The sequence below is a fragment of the Bos grunniens genome, chromosome 9 (assembly GCF_055505025.1).
Source record: "Bos grunniens cultivar Pamir isolate PY7600 chromosome 9, Bosgru_T2T1.0, whole genome shotgun sequence".
Lineage (NCBI taxonomy): Eukaryota > Metazoa > Chordata > Mammalia > Artiodactyla > Bovidae > Bos > Bos grunniens.
Window position 1 is genome coordinate 39,484,313 of NC_141173.1, and position 21,934 is coordinate 39,506,246.

General features: G+C 45.5%; 1 protein-coding gene across 7 annotated transcripts in view; it reads left to right on the top strand.

Moving 5' to 3' along the window:
* The first annotated feature begins 257 nt into the window (after positions 1 to 257).
* FYN (FYN proto-oncogene, Src family tyrosine kinase) overlaps positions 258 to 21,934 on the top strand; it is a 211,610-nt gene continuing 189,933 nt past the window's right edge. For all 7 annotated transcript variants that reach the window (XM_086317252.1, XM_086317251.1, XM_086317257.1 and 4 more), the window contains exon 1: positions 258 to 701. The gene's annotated coding sequence lies outside the window, so the exon portion shown is untranslated. The remainder of the gene's footprint in view (positions 702 to 21,934) is intronic.

Here is a 21,934-nt window from a genome sequence, read left to right on the forward strand (position 1 = left end):
CACACACTCACAACTCCTCCAATCTAGCATCCTCTCTCACACCCTTACACCACACGCACGCCTGGATGCCCAATGCCACGGGAACTCTCTGCCCACTCGGTGGCCCCACCCATCGCCGCCCCGCCCCCGCTCCAATCACCAATGGTCGCCACCCGCTGCTCCCGAGGGGCTCGTTGATTGGACAGTGGAGCCTGCCACTCTAGCGGGGCCTCCCGCCCTCCCTCACTCCCCGCTGGGGCTGGAGGGGCTGGAGCATCAGCGCGAGTAGCTCGGAGCAGCCGCGGCAGCGGCGGCGCGTCGTTGCAGTTGCGCCATCTGTCAGGAGCGGAGCCGGCGGGGAGGGGGCTGCCGCGGGAGAGGAGGAGGGGTCGCCGCGAGCCGAAGGCCGCCGAGACCCGCCCGCCCACCGGCCGTGGGAGTAGAGGAGAGGCTGCCCTCGGAGCCGCGCGTCCATCACCGCCCCGGCGCGCGGCGCTTCACCCCGCGCACCGAGGGCTCCCCAGGCGCACACAAAGCCGCCGCCCGCGCCTGGGAGGGATCCGGTCGCCGGGCCGGGGACACCCGGCGCCGCCCCCTGGGCACTCTCAGAAGGCCCACCGACTCCCGGGCCCGCCGAGCAACCACCGGAGCCGCTTCGGCCGCGCCGGAGGAGGCGGGGAGTGGACCATGTGAATGGGCTCCGGAGCCTGAGCGCAGCGCAGGTAAGCGGCCGGGGATGCGCCGCGGGGCCGCGGGGATGCTGCGGAGATGCGGGCCGCGGGCGCCCAGCGCAGCGCCGCCCCCGCCGCGGGGCCCGGCGCTGCAGTCTCTGGGCCATCGCCTCCTCTGGGGCTCCCCGCGGGGCTGCCGGGGAGTTGGCCTCGCTTGGAGTCTTCCTGTGGTCGCTCCGGAGGACACTTCTGCGGGCTGCAGCCCCGAGGTAGCGCAGGGTTGGGGGGTCCAATTCCTCAGGGTGTGAATAGGAATTGGCTTGGGGGATGGCTGGGCTGGCCCAGACTCCGCCTCCGCCCTCTTTTCGGGGCCCCCCGCGGGGACCCGGGCTGTGTGTGTTGTTTTAATGTCAGGGATGATGTAATCACTTAATAATTGATGCCCCGTGCTGCTTCCCTCCCCACCCCACTCCACCCCTGCCCCACTCCTCCACCTCTCGGCCTCCTCCTTCTGTGGCCGTCGCCTTTCCCATCGCATCCTCCAGCTTATTTCTGGCACCTCCCTTGCACTTCCCCCATCCTCCCCTCCACTCTTCCTGTGCCACCACCCACCCTTCCCCAGTCCCCCGTGCTGGAGCCTTAGCTCCTCTTCCTCTGACCCCTCCACCCCTCCAGCTCCCTCAGGCTCCTTTCTCCTTCCTTCTCAGCTCGCTGGATTTCCTCTCTACTTCCCTAGATCGATGACTGTTTTTGTTTGGTCGCCTCCCCTCTCTTATCTCTGCGGCCACAGGCGGAGGGGACTGAGCCAGAAAGAGGCCACCAAGCTTGGGCCCCGGCGGAGATTTGCTGGGACTGAGTGAGAAGAGGGATAATAAAATCACCCTTCTTGCCCCTCCTCCCACCAATAAATCACACAGACTCGCTGGGTGTGTGTGTGTGTATGTGTGTGTGTGACACAAAGAGCCCTTTCAGTGCACAGAGAGGAGACGCACAAAGTGCCCAAGGATGGGCGCGATGCTTCTTGTTTCTCTTCCCTGGGGCTTCCCTTTTGCTCAGATAAAGCAGTTGATCTTCTCTCTGAGAGTCTTTCCTGCCACATTTACCAAAAAATAAAAGGCCCCAGATGCAGGGTGGCAGGTGCTGGCGTTTTGCTGTATTCATGGACCGGTAGTGTTGACTGGCGGCTGCAGTACTTCTTAGATTGAAGGGGGAATTGATTTCAGCTGTCTGAAGAGTTGCTTTACTCTCAGGGTAGCACCCTCCCTTGCCCAGTTTTAACTCCCTTTCATGGTAGGGGGTAGGATACATGGGTGTGGGAGAGGGAGAATTTTGTTTCCAAAAGAGGGTTATATTGATGTTTGCTAGGAGTGAGGCAGCCTAACTTGCTTCTCTCAAGTCTAAGGAAGACTGAAGTCATTTGAAATGAAGTCTTGTCCACCCACTGATGGTTGTTTCACCCTTGTACTTAAATAAGCTCCTGGGGACATTGCTAACACAGCAGTAAGTCGGGATTTGGAAGACCACTGGGGACTGTGTCTCTCTTCCCTGCTTCAGGGTAGCCTTCAGACGCCCACTTCCTTCCTCTCACCGCCAAGCCACTGCCGTACTTTCCACCCTTTGTGCTCTTTCTTCCAAGTCCCTGCCCCTCTGTCCCTCGGGTCCTGTGCTTTCAGACGAAGGGACTCACAGATTTTTGGAGGAAGTGGTTTTGTTAACTGTCTCAGGTGTTGGAGGCACTTAGCTATGAGCGAAAGATGTGGAGAGTCTTTTGCCTGATCTCTTAAACCATCTGCTTGATGTTCCTCTTGAAAAGGAAATGTAAATGTTTAAGTCTGGGGGCTTAATGTTCCATTCTGTAAGCCAGTGACTGTTACGTGCTTAATCAATAATGTCAAAACTTAGGTCGAACCCATTGATTCCTAAGAGCATGGCTCTTTGACTATTATAATAGAACTGTCTCAAGTTCTTCAAGAATTTTATTAGAGAAGAATTGTTATGGTTCATTAAACATTTACTCCTGCACTTTCTAAGGACATTCATCTTGGAACATTTTATATTAAAAAAAAAAAGCAAAAGGGTTAATGAGGGTAGTGTTAAAAACAAAACAAAACAAAGTGTTGTTTGTTTGGCCAAACCCAGGAAAGAAAGTGCACAATAAGCTCACACTCTGTTGACTGAGTTCAAGAGAGTGATGAGGTTGAATGTGAACAAATGCATATTCTGCTTTCTGTACTTTTATTCTCTGCTTTCTCCTGGGTCTGAAATCTCCTAACCCCATCTGATTTGCTTGGGTTCTGTTAAACCTAGGGCCCAGCTCAAAAGTCTTCTACTCTGGGATGCTTTCTCCTCCTTTCCCCTTCAAGCAAATCACCATGCCTCCAATTTTGTTTTCATACTTCAGCAGCTGACATTATGGTTGGCACGTGTCTATTTCCATCATTAGTTGATCAACACACTGAAAGAAGGAACCTGGTCTTGTTGCAACAAATGTGTTAGGTCTTTGGTATGTGCTAAGCACCTGGCTTAATTAGGCTAATATTAGCAGCTATAACAAATAGGCCTGCAAAAATATAATGACTCAAAAGTAATAGATGTTTATTATTCCTCATGTAATAGTTCAAAATGGGTATTTCTGATCAGTGGGTGACTTTCCTCCATGCAGTGATTCTGGGCTCCAAATTCCACCATGCCTTGGCACTCCATTGTAATCTGCTTTCAGCTGGCAGAAGTACAAAAGAGAGAGTAGAGGGGATGCACCCACTTTTTAATTGCCCTGGCCTGGAAATGACACCCATCACTTATGCTTACATACTTTACTTGAGGGCTAGTTGAATGGCCACATTAAACTGCAAGGGATCCTGGGAAATAGTTATCATATGACCAGAAACAAAGTCAAGAAGATATGTGTTTGGGGCCAGCAACTTTGCTATATGTCACAACTCAGGTGGTGCAAGTGGGAAAGAATCTGCCTGCCATTGCAGAAGACATAAGAGATTGAACCTGGGTTCAAGCCCTGGGTTGGGAAGATCCCCTGGAGAAGGAAATGGCAACCCACTCCAGTATTCTTGCCAGGAAAATTCCTCGAACAGAGGAGCCTGGTGGGCTATAGTCCATGGGTCGCAAAAAGTCAGAGCACACACACACACTTTTGCTATGCGGTGCTGCTCAACAAGGCAAAGTCCTTCAAGGACTCTGTAGGTTAATGAGAATTAAATGGAAACCTAGAGCCTTTACCCATTATTGCCTTCATTCTTTTGCTATATGCCAGATTTTTGATTTTACAAGTTCAGACCTTTACATTTTAAACGTGTTTCCAAAAACCTTGGTTTTTTTGTCGATTCTAGTAGCCACTTCCCACCCAGTTATTCCTTGTAATACAGTGATCTGATGGCTACGGTACTGACTTTGATGTGGCTCTCCAGTACCACCTTTGTTGGCCTAGATGGTTATCTGCTGATTTTAGACTTCCCGAATGGCCAGGAGAGTCTTTAGAAATCACAGTCCTACCTTCTCTAATTGGAAGAGGAAATGAAAGAGACTCTAGAGGAGAAAGTTTTTTCCCCAGGCCATGTTCATGGGAAGGGAGCCTCACCTGCCCAGCTCTTCAGTCCTGACAGGGTCCCCTCCAACCCGCAGATGTCTTTAGTGGGTGGGTGACTGTGAGCCCTGCATCTTCCATGGGATTAAGTGAGCTCCCAGAGCCAGGTGAATCACTAGTATTTTGGATAGCCCCTGTTCTCCACAGGCCTCCCCAGGAGCAATTCTGTCTGTACTAGTCATCAGACTTAGTAATGCACATACTTTTGCTATGTTGTGGTTTAGTCACTAAATCGTGTCCAACTCTTTGGTACCCCACGGACTAGCCCGCCAGGCTCCTCTCTCCATGGAATTTCCCAAGCAAGAATACTGGAGTGGGTTGCCATTTCCTTCTCCAGTTTTGTTTTTTTTTTTTGCCCCTGTGTGTATGCTATAAACAGTTCATTATATTCATCAGTTCTGTAGACATTAGCCCAATATCTTATTGTGTGCAAGGCACTGGAAGATAGGATTATGAAAATGAATACTTCTGCTGTCCTTGCTGTTTAGGAGCTTAGTCTGCTAGAGGAGATAAAAATAATACATAATAGCTAGTTTTATTGAGCATTTACTATATGCCAAACACTGTTTAAGCTCTAATCTTAATAATGGTATGAACAGCTGAAACTAATATAGTATCGTAAATCAACTATTGCTGTTGTTGTTTAGTCGCTAAGTTGTGTCCAACTGTCTTGCAACCCCCTGGACCGTAGCCTGCCAGGCTCCTCTGTCCATGAGATTTTCCAGGCAAGAATACTGGAGCAGTTTTCTGTTTCCTACTCCAGGGGATCTTCCCAAACCAGGGAGTGAACCTGTGTCTCCTGCATTGGCAGGCAGATTCTTTATCACTGAGCCACCTGGAAGCCTAACTATACTTCAGGGTTGTTTTTATGTGAGGTAGTTTTGCTTACAATCTCCATTTTACATATGGAAAGTGAAACAAAGGACGTTAAATAACTGACTCAAGATCATACACGGCTGGTAAGCAGTAGAGTCAGGATTCAGGTCCAGTTAGTTTGGTCTCAAAGCCTTTGCTCTTAGCCACAAGGCAGTATGCAAGATCACGAGGCAGTATGCAAGATAATACATATGGACACAATGATGATATTGATTAAAATGTGTTACATGCCATAACGGAGGGTGGCATAAATACTTTAGAATTGGATTCTTTTGGTTGTTGGGAAACATAACTTTATGTTTAAATAAAAAATAAAATGTCAATTCCTATTGCCATTCTTTCCATTTTAGACCCTTGTGCTAACCTATGAAATTAAAAAAAAAAATCTAAAAATGGGAAAGCAAAGCATGTTGATTCTGGAACTACTTTTACTCAGTGTAACTCTCTATTTTAGGAGGGATCCTTCTGTGGCCCACAGATAGGTCTGTAAGAGTTTGTGAATCGTCCTACATATTTACTCATTAAGCAACATTCATTCATTGTATCTACCATTTGCCAGACATTGAACTAGATGTCTCAGGGACAGAGAGTTGTAATCCTGCCTAAGGAACTGCCTGAGGAAGGCTCTGACCACAGTGATAACTGCCATGATTCTGGGTCTACAAGGCAGCATGAACTCCACAGGGAGGTAGGAAATTGGGGTGGCCAGGCAGAGAAAGCCAGAGGAGGAACTGGCCATTTGAGTGCTGTGTGAAGGCCATTGGCCTGGAAGGAGAAGCCGAGGATGCAGATGCACAGACTTTAGGAAAGTGAAAGTCAGTCATGTCCGACTCTTTGCAATCCCAAGGAATTCTCCAGGCCAGAATACTGGAATGGGTAGCCTTTCCCTTCTCCAGAGGATCTTCCTAACCCAGGGATTGAACCCTGGTCTCCCACATTGCAGGCAGATTCTTTACCAGCTGAGCCACCAGGTAAGCCCAAGAATACTGGAGTGGGTAGCCTATCCCTTCTCCACAGTGTCTTCCCAACCTAGGAATCGAACTGGGGTCTCCTGCATTGCAGGCGGATTCTTTACCAACTGAGCTATCAGGGAAGCCTGACTTTTTAGGTAACTGTAAGTAATTTAGGGTGAGCAGGGGTGGTAGAGGGAGAAGATGAGACTGGTGGGAAAATTGAGAACGTTCTTAAAAGTACTTTGTCTAGAAATGCTGTTTAAGAGTTGCAAGTAGAGATGCCGCTTTGGTCTGATTTGTTTTATGAAGATCTGTTTGGCCACAGTGTGGGCTGTTGACCAGAGGTGGTCAACATCTATGTAGCTAAGGTAGTTATGGAAACTCAGATGAGCCATAGATGGAGTGCTGCACAGAATTGGGGATGGAACAAGAGAGACAGAATAAGAGAGGGTGAGACAGTATCTTGTGAGGCTGCGGGGAGGCAGAAGGGGGGTCCTTGAGAGTAGGTGAAGAAAGACCTGCAAACAAGCAGTGCAGTAAGAACAGGGAGCGAGTGTTTTAATGATGACTTTTATCATGGACACTTTGAACTTTCAGGTCAAGGTATCTTGTAGGCAGTTGAATAGATGGGTCTGGATTGAGGTATAAGGTATAAATCAGATATAAATCTGTTAGCATATTACAAAATACTGGGAGCTGTGGATATGGACAGTATCAGTGAGGAAGAGTGTTGAATGGACCGGGGGAGCAGAGGTGCCCAGGCCCCGAATGAGAGAGGTGCAGCCAGAGGATTGGGCTGGCCGAGGAGGGAGGGGGCCCTGATCCACAGCAGGGGAGGGCACCCTGATCCACAGCAGGGGAGGGCTATGCCCCGGACGTTAAGCAGGATTAAGAATGAAAAATGCAGTTGGGTGTTGTATCCAGCTAGAGCAGTGTGACCATAGAAATCAAAAACTCTGCTGCTCCCCAGACCAAGGTAGAAACATGTAGCAAAACCCAGAGAGCATAGAACCATAAGGGACTTAGAGATCATGTAGTCCAGCTGATCCATTTCACTTGTGAGGGAAAATGAGAACCCAGAGTGGCTGACTAACTTGTCCAAGATGGCAAAGTCATCACGTAAAGCCAGGTTTCAACCCTTTCAGCCCGGGTGAGGGGTGTGGGCCTGGTGCAACCCCTTCCAGCTGGGCCCAGTTACCTAATCTTTTTGTGCCTCCCCATCTTCACCTTTAGAATGAGTTCCTACTTCAGAGGCTTGTTGGGAGGAGTCAATGAGTTGATCCATGTAAAGCACTAAGTAAAGTATCCCACATATAGAAAAGCAATGTGTATACTGCTGTTAATACATATATAGATGTATATATCTATACATCTATACATACACACATGTGTATCTATACATACACATAACTCACATATCCCTTAGGGAAGGGATGAAAATGTATTGTGTACAGAAAAGGAGATTTTGAACATTTTAGAAAGATTTGAGTGATTGTCAGTTCTGAGTCAAGAACTATTGGAAAACATAGGAAATTAGTTGAAATAGTATGATGGGAAAACGGCATTTTTAGTAAGTCTTCTTAAGAAACGCGAAGCCTTTCTATTGTTGAGAATAGAAAACATAAAAGTGCTTTGAAGTTAGCCCTATGAAAGAATGTCTTTGTTTTTAACCAGAATTTTACCCTATCTACAATGTGCGGGTGTGTCCCTTGAGTTTGACTGTAGAAGTCACCATGACTTTCTGAAGGTAGAATAAACTCCAGAGTAGGAAAAAACCCCGCAAGTTATGAATTTCATGCACTTGGTTCCTATGAAAAAAGGGTGATTTGGGTTATTTAGAGAAATATAATTTTTTTCCAGTGATTCTAGTTGAGCAGATCTAATTTTTAGCTACTAAAACACATGAGAAGCCTGAACAGTATTATCCAAATGGACTTGGGTGACTTGGAGTTCAGACAGCTTCCAAATAAGTGGCACTCTGGACTTGATTAGAACACAGTAATCCTGGAAGGGTATAAATTGAATGGATTTATGGTCTAATAAAAACATGGGAAGAAAAGATAATGCTTACTGACTCATGAAACTTTAACAGCGTTTGCAAGACTCTGAGTTGTAATATTTGGATGAGAGTGTTTTCCCATCCGTCTTGGCCTGCTTCCTGAATGACCCGCGTCGTGCCTCGCTTAGGGCGTGAAACAGATTCAGGAGCTCTCGGGTGCAGAGGTCGTCATTACCTGTTCTGCCTTGTCCCCACCCCCCCACCCCGTGTCCTCAGGCAGCACCCATTGGTTTGAGCAAATGTGTATTGAGCACCCATTGACTGTAAGTTTGAGGGAGGGAAAAATAAGATGTGGGAAAGTTTTAGCCCATTGCTAATTTCAATTCAGAAGGCCTTTTCTGAGAACTGTGTTTTTCTGATCTGTATTCCTATCTCTGTGATAGTATAAAAAAGCACACAGCACCCCACCACCACTCACCCCTCCCTAAATACACCAGAATGATAATCATACCTGCCTTTATTATTGAATCCCGGAGGCCTAAAATGCTTTACATACAGTAATTTACTTACTCATCACAACTAGACGAGGCAGGTGTTACCCCGATTGGTCAAATGGGAAGATTGAGGCTCAGAAAAGTAATATGCCCATTGTCACACAGCTAATTACTAGAGAAGCCAGGTCTGTCTGGCTCCTAAACTCACACCTGATCCAAAACTGTTCCTTGTTCCCTGTGTACTTTCAAACCTTGTTGCTTTTGCCTTGCAGTTACTTCTGTGTTAGGTTTTGGGGGACAGGAAAAGTACCTTTGCCCTCAAGGAAGCCCCGCTTCTTCTGATGACTTCATGAAGACTTACCTTCTGGGAAGCCCCTGTTGGTCCTATTTTGGGGCTCCGTGGCACTTGGTTACCACCTCGTCATCACCCTTGTCACAGCCTGACTTATAAAGCAGAGTGGGTCAGCTGGGTTGGACAGTAGGAAGATACTGGCCTTTATTCCTGACTTGGGAGCTCTTTGGAAGTCAGACTGTGTTTTATTCGTGGTTGACTTGCCAACTCAACACCTAGCACGATTTCATGATGTACTGTTATTATTCCCATTTAACAGATAGGGAAACTGAGGCCTGGAGGTGTGGTGATTTGGTCAGGATCACACAACTAGTAAGCAGAGCTGGGCTCTGAACCCAGGCAGTCAGTCTGATCCAGAACCAATGTTCTTAAATGCTAAATTGTTCCATCTCTCCAACGAGATTACAAACTGTGAGGCTAGAGGCAGCACCCACCACCTCCTAGCCCAGTACTTGACAGCTCATACACAGTAAAGATAGGCCTTCTTCTTTCTTCCATCCACCCTGGCAGGGAGACAAACAGGAAACGTCAACCCAGGGCTTAACTCATGATAAGGAAAGGGCTTTGGGGCCTTGGTTACATGACTGTTCTCTGAGGATCTTAGAGAATGCGTAGTCCCAGGCCCGGTTCTGACTCAGTAGGTATGAGGTGAGCAGGGTTAACCCTGACATCTTTTCTATATGTGAGAATTGCCCTGAGGATGGAACCCATCAGGGAGGTGGCTTCTGAAAGATGAGGAACGAAGCAGAATGACTCTGAGCCACAGTGGTGGGAGCTGGCTGCTGAAGGGGTAGAAAATCATCCATCAGAGGCAGAGGGAAGTGAGCCCAGGGGAGGCTGGGGATCAGAAATCCGCCACAGAAAGAGCTCTTACCTTGTGTTTTTTAAGATTTCTAAGTACCTGCTCCTTTTGAATGTGCTGGTGGGATTTCATCTGATGCAAACACTTTCATTTTCTTCAGAGCTTCCATCTTTGAGGTACCCAAAAATAGTAGGCTTTTCATGGAGTTGTATAAGGATTCCATCTGCTTTATACTGAAAAGTAGGGCTTTAATGGAAAATTAAAAATGAGTCAGATCGCCTTTCCCACAACAAAGCCCAGGGCGCTTTTCCCAACCTTTTCTTCTTCTAATCCTCAGAAAAAGTTACTGAATCTATATTTCTGTGAAATTCTGCCCAATTTAAATTCTACTGAAAAGGCAAATAAACACCAATGAGTTCCTTCATTGCCACACATTGTAGTATCTGTTTGGAAGCAATAACAATTTTAAATGTTGTCACGTGTAAAATTTGATTTTTATTTCAGTTTCAATTTTATTCCAGAAATCGTGTGATATGTTGCACATGCACGTAAGGATATTTGAAAAATACTAATTTATCTTAAAGGTTTCTCTTGTTTGCTCTCAGAGTTTGGAGGGGTTCACCTTTTTGTCTAGTTTATTGTCTGACCTCCTAAAAGTATAAACAGCCCCTCATCATTTTCTGATACAGGGCCTGAATTGTCACACTCTGTCTTTCTGTATCTTTTATCATCGTTTCCTGCTTGAAAACGCCAGTTCTCTGGCTTTATTTTGTGTGCACCTTTGCCTGATCGATATTCTCTTGATATGTCCTTCACTCTCCTGTTGTTTGCAAATAATGATCCCAGCTGCTTCATCCTATGCTTTCTAGTTGAGGATGTGTTCCTGATGTGAGGAATCCAAGGAGCAGAGAATTTTTGTGACTTGCCCATGGTCAGTACATCCAGTTCCTCCTTTAGTTTAGACTAGAATCCAGCTCTGCAGAAAGCAATGGCACCCCATTCCAATACTCTTGCCTGGAAAATCCCATGGATGGAGGAGCCTGGTAGGCCGCAGTCCGTGGAGTCGCTACAAGTCGGACATGACTGAGCGACTTCACTTTCACTTTTCACTTTCATGCATTGGAGAAGGAAATGGCAACCCACTCCAGTGTTCTTGCCTGGAGAATCCCAGGGACGGGGGAGCCTGGTGGGCTGCCGTCTATGGGGTCACACAGAGTCGGACACGATTGAAACGACTTAGCAGCAGCAGCAGCAGCAGAATCCAGGTCTCCCGGAAATCTGTATATGTGGGTCCCATCTTCTCAACAGACCATGGCCTCATATGATGGGATTTTTTGGTCTCCCTGTAGCTCGTAGCTCACTGTCATTCATAGTGTAGATGCTCAGCAGGTGTCTATTCAGATAGATTCTGGGGGCAGGGCACTGGAATCTGTAGCTAGTTTCCTGGCCATCTGCTGGCATCTTCTTGGATATTGAGCTTCTGTAGTCTCTGATGGCATTAGGTTCACTCTCTATAGACCCGTGTGACTTAGGTTTGGGACTGTGCTATACTGTTTTAGGAACCACCATTGTCTTCTGACAGTGGTGTGTGCTTAAAGCTCTTTTGTCCATAATCTTTAGCTTTTTGTTAAAAATTTAGGGTGGTCAGGAAAACAGTTACTTCCTTGCCCTCTGTCATCAGGTTTTCATCAACAGGATTTTCACTAAAAAAAAAAAAAAAAAAGGATGTTACCAACAGTGCCTAATGACATCCAAGACCAGGGAAAAATGCAAAATGTTTCAAAATCTGGAGGAAACTGGAAAAATATGACAGTGAGTGATGGAGGAGGCAAGAGTGGCAGAATGGACTACAGGGCTGGGCCTGAAAGCCTGTGGGGCTGCATGAAACCCAGCAATGGCTACACGGGTGCCATCTCTGCATGCATTCATTTTGTTCACTTGGCATAGCTGAAGAATCTCTTTAGCGGGGAAGGAGGGTTCCATCTTAGACTTTAGGTCCTCCAGAGTAATGATTTAACACTGTATCCCAACCACAGCTTCTGTATATCCTTCAAAAGAGTGATTGACAATAAGCCTTACAAAATGTTTTCCACGGTTGTGGGGAGCGATTGCTTGAGTCATTTCTGTGACATAAGACACAACAGCACAACAGGCGATGTTTGTCAGCCCCGCATTAAGCGTCTTCTCAGCTGCCTGTGAAAAGCTCTCTGTGATTCTTCATTAATGGCTTCCCCTGCCTAGCCCTCACCTGGATGCCAGGTTTAATGTATCCGAGGGAGAGCCTTAAAAACACATTCTGTGGCGACGGACCACTGCTGTGGCAAAGAGGGGAAGGGGCGGACCGCATGCTTCACTGTCGTTTGAATTGCCATTATGGTCTTTGGAAAGCGGTAGTGGACTTTTTTTGCTTCCTTCACTATGCACTGTCTATGATTTCAGAGCTTTTCCTGCCCGCCTCCCCACTGCCACAACTACCACCTTAAATGTCGGAGATCACACACCACTAACAAAATGCACTTTCCCCTTGGCGAGCCTGTAATGTCACCACTTCATGTATTTATCCAGTTTGTTCCTGTTTAGTCACTCTGGTACATGTCAATGTCAATATTGTCTATTTTCAGTAGCAAGCTTCTAGAAGGCTGAAAGCACACCTCATTTAATTTGCTTTGTGCCATGAAACACTACACGGAACTGTGCATTTATTAAGTGCTTGTTGATTTTGATTCTATGCTTCAAGTCTGGTAGGTCCTACGGCTGTTCTCAGTACTTCTGGAATGAGATGCATCTTGAGTAAATTTTCTTCTTGCAGATAACACATCACATCCAGTGCATCTATAGATCCTCAGAGTCCTGTGTTAGAATCCAGATTTTGGTTGCACGCAATGTTTTAGGATCCATCTTTTGTTTTACCCCCTTGGGTGAAGATGCAATGATCCCAGCTTCTAATTCTGTTAGCAGGTTAGGGCCAAAGCACAGATAGTATGCCATGCTACACCCTTCTTTTCATAGAAGTGTGGTTGACCATATCATTCTCAGTGTTTTATGGTTATTATTTCAACAGATTCTTGATTTCAAACTGCTGAGAGGTGGAGGTAGTTCTCTATGAGGGTAAGAACTGCTCAGTGAAGGCTGATGAGGTGTGATTTAAGAACCTATAAGGACTACAGTGTCAGGAGAAGAACCACATACCTCTGTGGGTGTCAGTAGCTCCTGGGAGATTTGGGTCAGTTTATGCATGTGTGTGTGCTCAGTTGCTTCGGTTGTGTCCAACTCTTTGCAACCCCATGGACTGTAGCCCACCAGGCTTCTCTGTCCATGGGATTCTCCAGGCAAGAATACTGGAGTGGGTTGTCAATCCCTCCTCCAAGGGATCTTCCCAACCCAGGGATCAAACCTGCGTCTCCTGTGTCTCCTGCGTTGCAGGTGGATTCTTTACTGCTGAGCCACCAGAGAACTGTGGTGCTGGAGAAGACTCTTGAGAGTCCCTTGGACTTCAAGGGGATCAAACCAGCCAGTCCTAAAGGAAACCAATCCTAAATATTCCTTGGAAGGACTAATGCTAAAGCTGAAGCTCCAGTACTTTGCGAAGAGCCAACTCATTAGAAAAGATCCTGATACTGGGAAAGATTGACGGCAGGAGGAGAAGGGGATGACAGAGGACAGGATGGTTGGATGGCATCACTGATTTAATGGACATAAGTTTGAATAAGCTTCAGGAGATGGTGAAGGGCAGGGAAGCCTGGCATGCTTCAGTCCATGGGGTCGCAAAGAGTCGAACATGACTGAGTAACTGAACAACAGCAATCACCACCAGGGACGCCCCCCTGGTCAGTTCACACCTGAGTGCAATGCAGGGAGGATTGGTGCTTGGAAAACTGCAGCCCCAAACAGTCTCTGATTGTACCTCAGCCCGCCTATACCACAGGGAGAAGAGTCCAGTGTAGCAAAGTATTAAGAGTCCCCCATTTAGAGTGGCCCAAGGAGAGGCCCAGCGCCCTCCCTTGATCTCACATCCCTGCCTGTGACAGAGGTCATTTCCAGGGGTGAAAGACCCCAGCCTCCACCCCCACAGCAAGGCGCCCATGTGCTTGAGATACAGAATGGTCACCGTGGGAGGAACCTTGCTTGTGCTCCCCTGAGCCAGAACATGCAGAAATGATCCACTAGAGGACCATTAAGCAGAGAAGGAGCCCTTGTATTAATTTCCTCTGGCTGCTGTAACAAATGACCATGTACCGGGTGGTTTAAAACAGTAGAACGTTTCCTTTCACAGTTCTGGGAGCCAGAGGTCTTGAAATGAAGGTGTCAGCAGGATTGGTTCTTTATGGAGACTCCGAGGAAGACTCTGGGTCCCATGCCTCTTTCCTAGCTTCCGGTGGCTGCCAGCAACCTTTGATTTTCTTTGGCTTGTAGACCCATTAGTACACTTTTTACCCTCATCTTCACATACCTTCTTCTCTCTGTGTCTTTATGTGGCCTTCTCTTGTAAATAGGACACTTGTCACTGCTTTAGGTTCCACCCTAATCCAGGATGATCTCATCTAGAGATCCTTACCTTAATTACATCTCAAAGACCCTTTTCCCATATAAGGTCACGTTTCCAGGTTTCAGGTGGACATATTTTGGAGGCCACCATTCAACCCACCATAGCCCTCAAAGGGACAGCTATTAGCAGTAACCTGGGAGGAGAAAGAAAGATAAGAAAGGTATTGCAAGTTTGAATGCCTACAAAAAAATAGGCACAGTACTTTATGTGTGTGATTTTAAACTATTGCTGTAAGATGGGTGAAGCTAACAGTGAAGGAAGTTCAAAATCATGGAGTGTCCTGAAAAACTTTTCAGTAAAATTGAAGGCTGAGCCGTCATCCAAGGTTGGAAGATTTGGAGATGAGAGGAGACTTGGAGAATACAGAAAAAACCAAACAGCCAGGAAAATATAGAATAATGTGTTAATAGATTAAAAAGTATTGCAGAGAAGTAGGGAAGCCCCTTTGGAATTTGTGTTTTTAACGGGTCCTTTTAGCCCAGTTTTATGACTGCTTAGTAGTACTTGTCCTTGCCTGGAGAATCCCAGGGACGGGGGAGCCTGGTGGGCTGCTGTCTATGGGGTCGCACAGGGTCGGACACGACTGAAGCGACTTAGCAGCAGCAGCAGCAGCAGTAGTACTTGTCACTTGGGAATGGAAAATCTGACCTGTGGTGACCTAGAGTTGAAAGTTGGTTTGAATAGTCAAATGAGGAGGATGCTCCAAGAGATTAAAGAAAGCGTCAGTTGAATTAGCTGAAAGGGCTTCCCAGGTGGTATTCATGGTAAAAAATCTGCCTGCCAAAGGAGGTGATGCAGAAGAGATGGGTTCGATCTCTGGGTCGGGAAGATCCCCTAGAGTAGGAAATGGCAACCTGCTCCAGTATTCTTGCCTGGAAAATTTCATGGACAAAGGAGCCTGGAGAGCTACAATCCATGGGGTTGCAAAGAGTTAGACGTAACTGAGCACCCAGAGAAGGTAATGGCTGGATAGGGGAGTCAGCTGGAACTGGGATGATGGATAAGGCAAGGGAGGGTCCAGGGTTTTATGGATGGGTGAACACAGTGGGTATGGAGGAGACGCAAGGGCCTTCTCACCCTGGAAGAAGAAACCTCGGAGGTGGAGAGTTCCGAATGATGCCAAACCAGGTGGCTTCCTGTTGAATGGATCTATTCAACAGTAGAATAGACAGTAAGGACAATAATTCTTATATAAAGAATTCAAGAAAATGAAAGTCATAGTCCCCTTTTTGCCCTTGCTTCAAATTATGTATAAATGGTGTCTCTAGAGAAATGGCATGTTAGTCCGATGCACGTTTAACAAATCCTGGATGAGTGTTCTGGGACCCCTGAGACCTTGCATTATGACCAGCCAGCTTAGTGGGGATAATATTTTGAACTGGTATTCAATTTACTTTCCCTTCCTTTTAATTCTTGTTGCCCTGGGAGTCTCCCCCATTGAGCCGAAGGATTCCATTACTTCAGGGGGAGGACAGAGTATGGCCTAAGACAAAGAAGACATTGTTTGGCTTCTGACTTCCAAAACAGGACCTTGAAGCCTGTTTCAGCGACCAGAGTTAGCCCAGGCCTTCGTTTAAGAGAGGCAGGCTTTGTTAGCAGAAAATGATTTGTGGATTCCGAGGAGCCGGGTCTCAGAGGAGGTGGCGTGTATTGTATAGAGAGGCTGCCAGCAGGAGGAAATGCCTTCCTGGGTTGGAGGATGGAGGTGGCAGAGGTTTGGAGGAGACTCGATGTCCCCTGCTCCAGGAGAATCTGCAGGGAGAGATCATGTGTACCCTGCACCCCTACCTGGAACTCTGGAAGGAAGCCACAATGGAGTGGACCCTGCCCTGGGGCACATTTAGGCAGAAACAGCCCTGAGCTGATATCCCTTCCCTCTATTTCCCAAAGCTTATACATGGTGTAGGAGAAATCCCAACAATCCTTGGACAGCTGTGGAGGTGCTGTGAGAGCTGGGCGGGGGCATCCCAGGGTCAGGACGAAGAGGGCACAGAATAAACTGGGTCAGTCCCACTGCTGAGGACTGGCTGGGATTGGGGCAGCAGATTTCCACCAATCACGTCAGCAGAACCAGGCCAGCTCACAGAACAAAGGGATGAGACATCCCAAGGAGGCCAGTAAGGGCTTGGAGGGCAGGGTGGAGACCAGGTCCTCACCCCATCATGTGGGGGTCTGTAATCAGCCCCTTGGGGAAGGAGGGAGAGGGAAGGAACACAGCCCTGAGAGGCAATCTGAGATGAGCTCAATTTGACTAATTGCCCTGAAGGAGCGAAATTTTTAAATCTGAAGAGCAAGTTGTCTTGCAGTAGCAAGATGTTTGTTTGTTTTTTTCCTACGGTAGGCAGAAATGCAGTGGTCATGATCAAGTTGAAATCAGCTATGAAAAATGTGCACAGCTGGGTAGTGATTGTAAATTGCAAACCTTGCATATTGCATTGAGCTGTTTTAACAGGATGATGGTGGTGACGATGGCGACAGTGCGGTGGTGGCAGATTTGCCTGCGTGTGCTCTTGCAGTGTGCTCTTCCCTTTGTGTAAATCCTGGCTTAGTCTACCTGTGCTTGGCTCATTCTGGGCGAGAAGTGGAAAGATCTGTGCTCTCAAGGACGATCAGAGTTGTCCACCGGGTATTCCAGAGTTTAGTGAAGATTGGGACTTTCCATGGTTTAACCAGTGGCACTTCTTCTCAGGGTCCTCGGTTGCCATGGAGTCAGGTCAGTGGAAAGTATTAGAATTTCAGGCTTTTCTCTCATGAACTCGGCTGTGATGCTGGAGACTAGAAGATCATTCTTACTGGGTGTGATCCTTCATATCTTAAAGGTATCAAGGTGAATACTGGAAATTACACTCTCTGACTGACTATAATGGGAGAAGCTCTTCATTTTTATTCAATCCTCATGTACTAAATAAAGCATGAGTTTATAAAGGGATTCATTTCCAAGTATAATTCATAAGTAGTTATCAGAACACTCAAATGAGGTGGGGGGGACCAGTTAGCTCTTTTTAGATACATTTTAATCTCTCTTTGACATTCATAAGAGGATGATGCTGCATTTAAGAAGATGTTTTAAAACCTGCTGTTTCTTGAAATGCCTAGTAATTTTGGAAGGGAAAGCTTTAGTCTTGCTTTAAAAAGCATATGTTTGGTGGGGTGGAGTGAGGTGGGAAGTTGCCTGTTAAGATGCTGCTTATGTATTTTCCTACTCGAAAATTATGGTGACATATAAATACGTCTCACATTTCCCTCATCTGTCAGGCGTAGCCAAGGGAGCAAGAGATGGGGAACTATAACCACTGTTTGACAGGAGTCACTAAAATCGTTTAAATTATAGAACTTAAAAAAATGTTGATTAACTGATACCATTTCCATAATATTTTTGACCTATGAAATAGTTCCCTTCAAAATCTCAAAATAGAATTTTTAAAAATTAAAAACATGTCCCAGATGTTAGAGGAAAAAAAAAAAACTTTTTATACCGTTTATATAAACAACAAAAAGAACATAAGACAGTGACTATTCTTGGTACATGGGGCTTCGCAGGTGGCACAGTGGTAAAGAATATGCTTGCCAGTGCGGGAGACATGGGCTCGATCCCTGTGTCAGAAAGATTTCCTGGAGGAGGGCATGGCAGTATCCTTTAAAGTTATGTTTTATAGTTAATATTGAAAACTGTTGCTATCTTCAATTGGCATTTACGTATACATAATATTTTTAACAGAAAACTGCATTTTCTACAGATACACATAAGCTCAGAGCAAATTCTGCTAAATGGAGGCTTTTCTCAAAATAGCGTTTTCCCCCCATACTGAAATGTGTACATATTTTAGCCCAAATATTTTCACAAGTCTTTTATCCCCGCTCAGGATTCTTATCATCAATAAATATTTGTTATAAGGCAAAACTCATGAAAATAAATTCCTCTTTGGTACTTTTAAATGCTTTGTCACATTTAGATGACACAAAATTATAGATCATTCCTAATTTCACTCCGTTGTAGTACAGAATATAAATGTATCTGATTAAAACCAGGAACATCATCAAAATATTGCCACAAGTTTAGATGCTCCAAAACATCTGTAACCCTATTTTAGGATTAAAACTTGGACACTGAATTCTCTAATGTGGTTAGTGCCTTCCTTTGCTCTGGTTGGGATAAATTTTAACATCTTCCTATTTGTAAGCCTTGTTTTCAGTAACTGCACTTGGTTAAATGCTTTTTAAAATCTGAAATGTTTTGGCACTTCAATCTCTACTTTGAGCAAAGATTTCCAACTGTTTTGGAACAGAACCCACCCCAACTTCACAGCATTCATCCACATACCATCACAACACACTTAGGTTGATTTAGAGAATCATTTCTCAGACATTTCTAAAGCCTAGTTGATGGTGACAGGCAGCAAAATAGAAGATGTGTACTTACAATGCCGCAGTGTTTTTTGTATTCACAAAAACACTTGATCACAAAACTTTCATAGTTCAGTTTTTCTGTTTGCAAGAGAATCCGTAGATGTGGCGATTGCAGCTTGTTAGGATATAGCCACTTGTTGAATGCAGTTATGAGTTAGGTGTATGCCATACCCACATCATATAACTTTCTGCCCATAGGTTTCTTGATTTGGTAAGGACAGTTATTTATAGCATCACAAAATTTGTATTCTGCAAAAACAACTTCATCTTGTTTTAAACTTTTGACCAATTAACAGTTGTATTCACACTAGCATGAGATAGTCCACCTGTGACAGAATGAACTTTCACAAGCTTTATTTTGATCCCAGGAAATAGATGGGGGAAAAAAATAAAACCATAATCGAAATTAATGGATTTTTCTGTTTAAAACACCTGTTAATACTAACTTACAACTGGAATCATTTGTATGTTTTTTTCTTCTGCTAATGAAGCCAATAAATTAAAGGTATCACTTCACTTTTCCAATGTGCACCAAAAAAAACTGAACTCAGAAATAAGCAGAATCAACATAGTATAGCAGTCATTTGATCCAGAGGAAAAGTCATGCTTCCTAGAGTGCTGTCAGTGAGCCTTCCATAGCTATCTGTGTTAAATTGTCATCCTTGGTCACAGTCTTATTACAATAACTGTTATGTTAACATTTGCGGTAGCTACTGATGCTTCCTTAGCATCAGTATATTGTATTAGTATACACGGACTTACAGAGTGAATAATATCAGTGAGACTCCCATGCTAGATAATATCAGAGAACATTTTGTGCGAGCTCACATTCATCATCAACTTTCTTAAAAAGGCAAAAATGTAATTTTTCATTTAATTTGTTTTTTTTTCTTTTTCAGCTCATTGTTGCTAAAGGGGATATTGCAAAGTAAAATAGAGTATCAATAAATGACAAAAACACTGTCATGAGCACATTCACATCATTTTTGAAAAGGTCTGTTTCCTGCAAATATTTCACATACACCTAACCTGTAATTTTCTGTTTCCCATGGACGCTTCTGACCAGTGTTTTGTGCATCTCTGGCCGCAGTGTGGGTTAGCACAGCTGGTCAGTGCATCCGGTGTGTGGAGGGGTCTGCCAGGGGAGAATGCAAGGTGTTAGCTGCTCTGGCTGCTCATGTCCAAGTGCTCTTTATTTTATTGGTGAGCATCCTACCTGTTTTCCTTGAAAGAGAGGTATTTACTGCAGCCAAGACTGGAAAAGAACAGGAAAACAGATGGATTGTCATTGGTTACCATTCCGACTTAATTACATGGTAGGATGAAAATTCTCTTCCCCATGCAATTGTCTCATCACTAATAGGCAAGACCATGGCCGAATCTGGAAGAGCAAAGTGGAGGCTGCATGCTCAGTCACATTTGATTCTTTGCCACCCCATGGATTGCAGCCTGCCAGGCTCTTCTGTCCATGGGATTTTCCAGGCAAGAATGCTGGAGTGAGTTGCCATTTCGTAGTTCAGGGGATCTTCCTGACCCAAGGATCGAACCTGCATCTCTTGGGTCTCCTGCCCTGGCAGGTGGATTCTTTACCACTGCGCCACCAAAGTGGAAGTTACCAAACCCAATCTTGGTGCCTTTTATTGCAACTCTTAATAACAGTCCTTGGTTTAAACACATGAAACATCTGGACAAACCTTCATCTGATGGGCTGAAGGGGCAATGGGTATAATCTAGTGCTTTCACAGATAAGCCAGGACCTAAGGTCACCCAGGCTTCCTGGTGGTTTAGTCAGTAAAGAGTCTGCCTGCAATGCAGGAGACCACCTACAATGCAGGAGACCTGGGTTCAATCCCTGGGTCAGGAAGATCCCCTGGAGAAGGATATGGCAACCCACTCCAGTATTCTTGCCTGGGAAATCCCATGAACAGAGGAGCCTGGTGGGCTACAGTCCATAGGGTCGCAAAGAGTTGGACACGAATGAGCGACTAAACCACCTCAAGTCACCCTAGTCAGAGATCACATTTGTCTGTCTGTTTCATACAGTCCTCCTTTGGCCAGACTGTTCTGATCAGCCTCCCGCTCTGCCCTCGTATATTGCTAGCTTCCAATCCCACTGCTGAGTGAGCTTTTTAAAAAGTCCTTGTGAGAACACATTGCTGGGTAACACCCCTCAGTATTGTCCTCTTGAGCTGGAATAGTTGAACTCTTCACCGTAGCCCAGGGAGCCTCTTATGCATCCACCCACCCAGCTGGCCCTGTAGATTTTAAGTTTCCAGGTGCCGCATACCTTGCCTGTCTATTCTCTTTGCCAGGGTGGTTCATGAGAGCCACTCAATACACTTTCTCGAAGGACTGAATATGATTTGAGTCGATGAAAGGAAAACAGAAGAAGTATCTTGCTAATCCATGGGGATAAGGAATGCAAGTCTAAATCTCTACGTCCTAAATATTATTTCTATCTCTGATAACAGAGTTGGACAGCAGAATGTAACAGGACTACATCCTCCTTCTCCACCATCAGAGGTGTTATGATGCCTACAAACCGTTCTGATTCTCAGTCTCCCATCCCTCCCCGCACCCGCCCCAACCCAGGGAGAAAAGTGTGAATTCTAGTGCGTCTATTGTTTCCTCCAGCATTAGGCCAGGAATTTTGTTTGGCGTATACTTGGTGTATGTGGCAAGGAAAGGTGCTTTTCTGATTGATTTGGGGAAAATGGGGCCACGTGATGGTGGTGGTGGAGGAGTACTTTGAAATCACGGTTTTGAGATCTGTGTTCTTACATGACTGCTTTCTGTTGGATCTCTTTTTAAAACATGCTGCCGTTCAGTTTCATCATGAATGCCTTTCCAAGGACAGTAAATGGTTTTACACACTATGACATCGTTTCCATGGCAACTAATGTATTTTAGCAGAGAGAGAGAGACTCTGCTAGAAGTAGGCTAAAAAGGACAAATACAGAAATGGCACAGTGTAAAATGTGGGACAATGTGTGTTGTAGTAAAGATTTTTTTTTCTGACTTCTTGTTTAGGAAAACCTGTGTAAGTAGATCCTGGTTTCTTAACTCTTAGTAGTAAAGTGTTTACTGTACCCAACATTATCTAGTATTCTGCTGACACAGTTTCTTTATTTAGTACTTGGGGTTTTTTTTGTTTTTGTTTTTTGTTTTTTGCTTGCTTGTCTGTTTGCTTTAACATGTTCGTTCCATTAACATACAACGTTTGTAATTTCACCCATTTTTAAATGGTGAAACTTCAT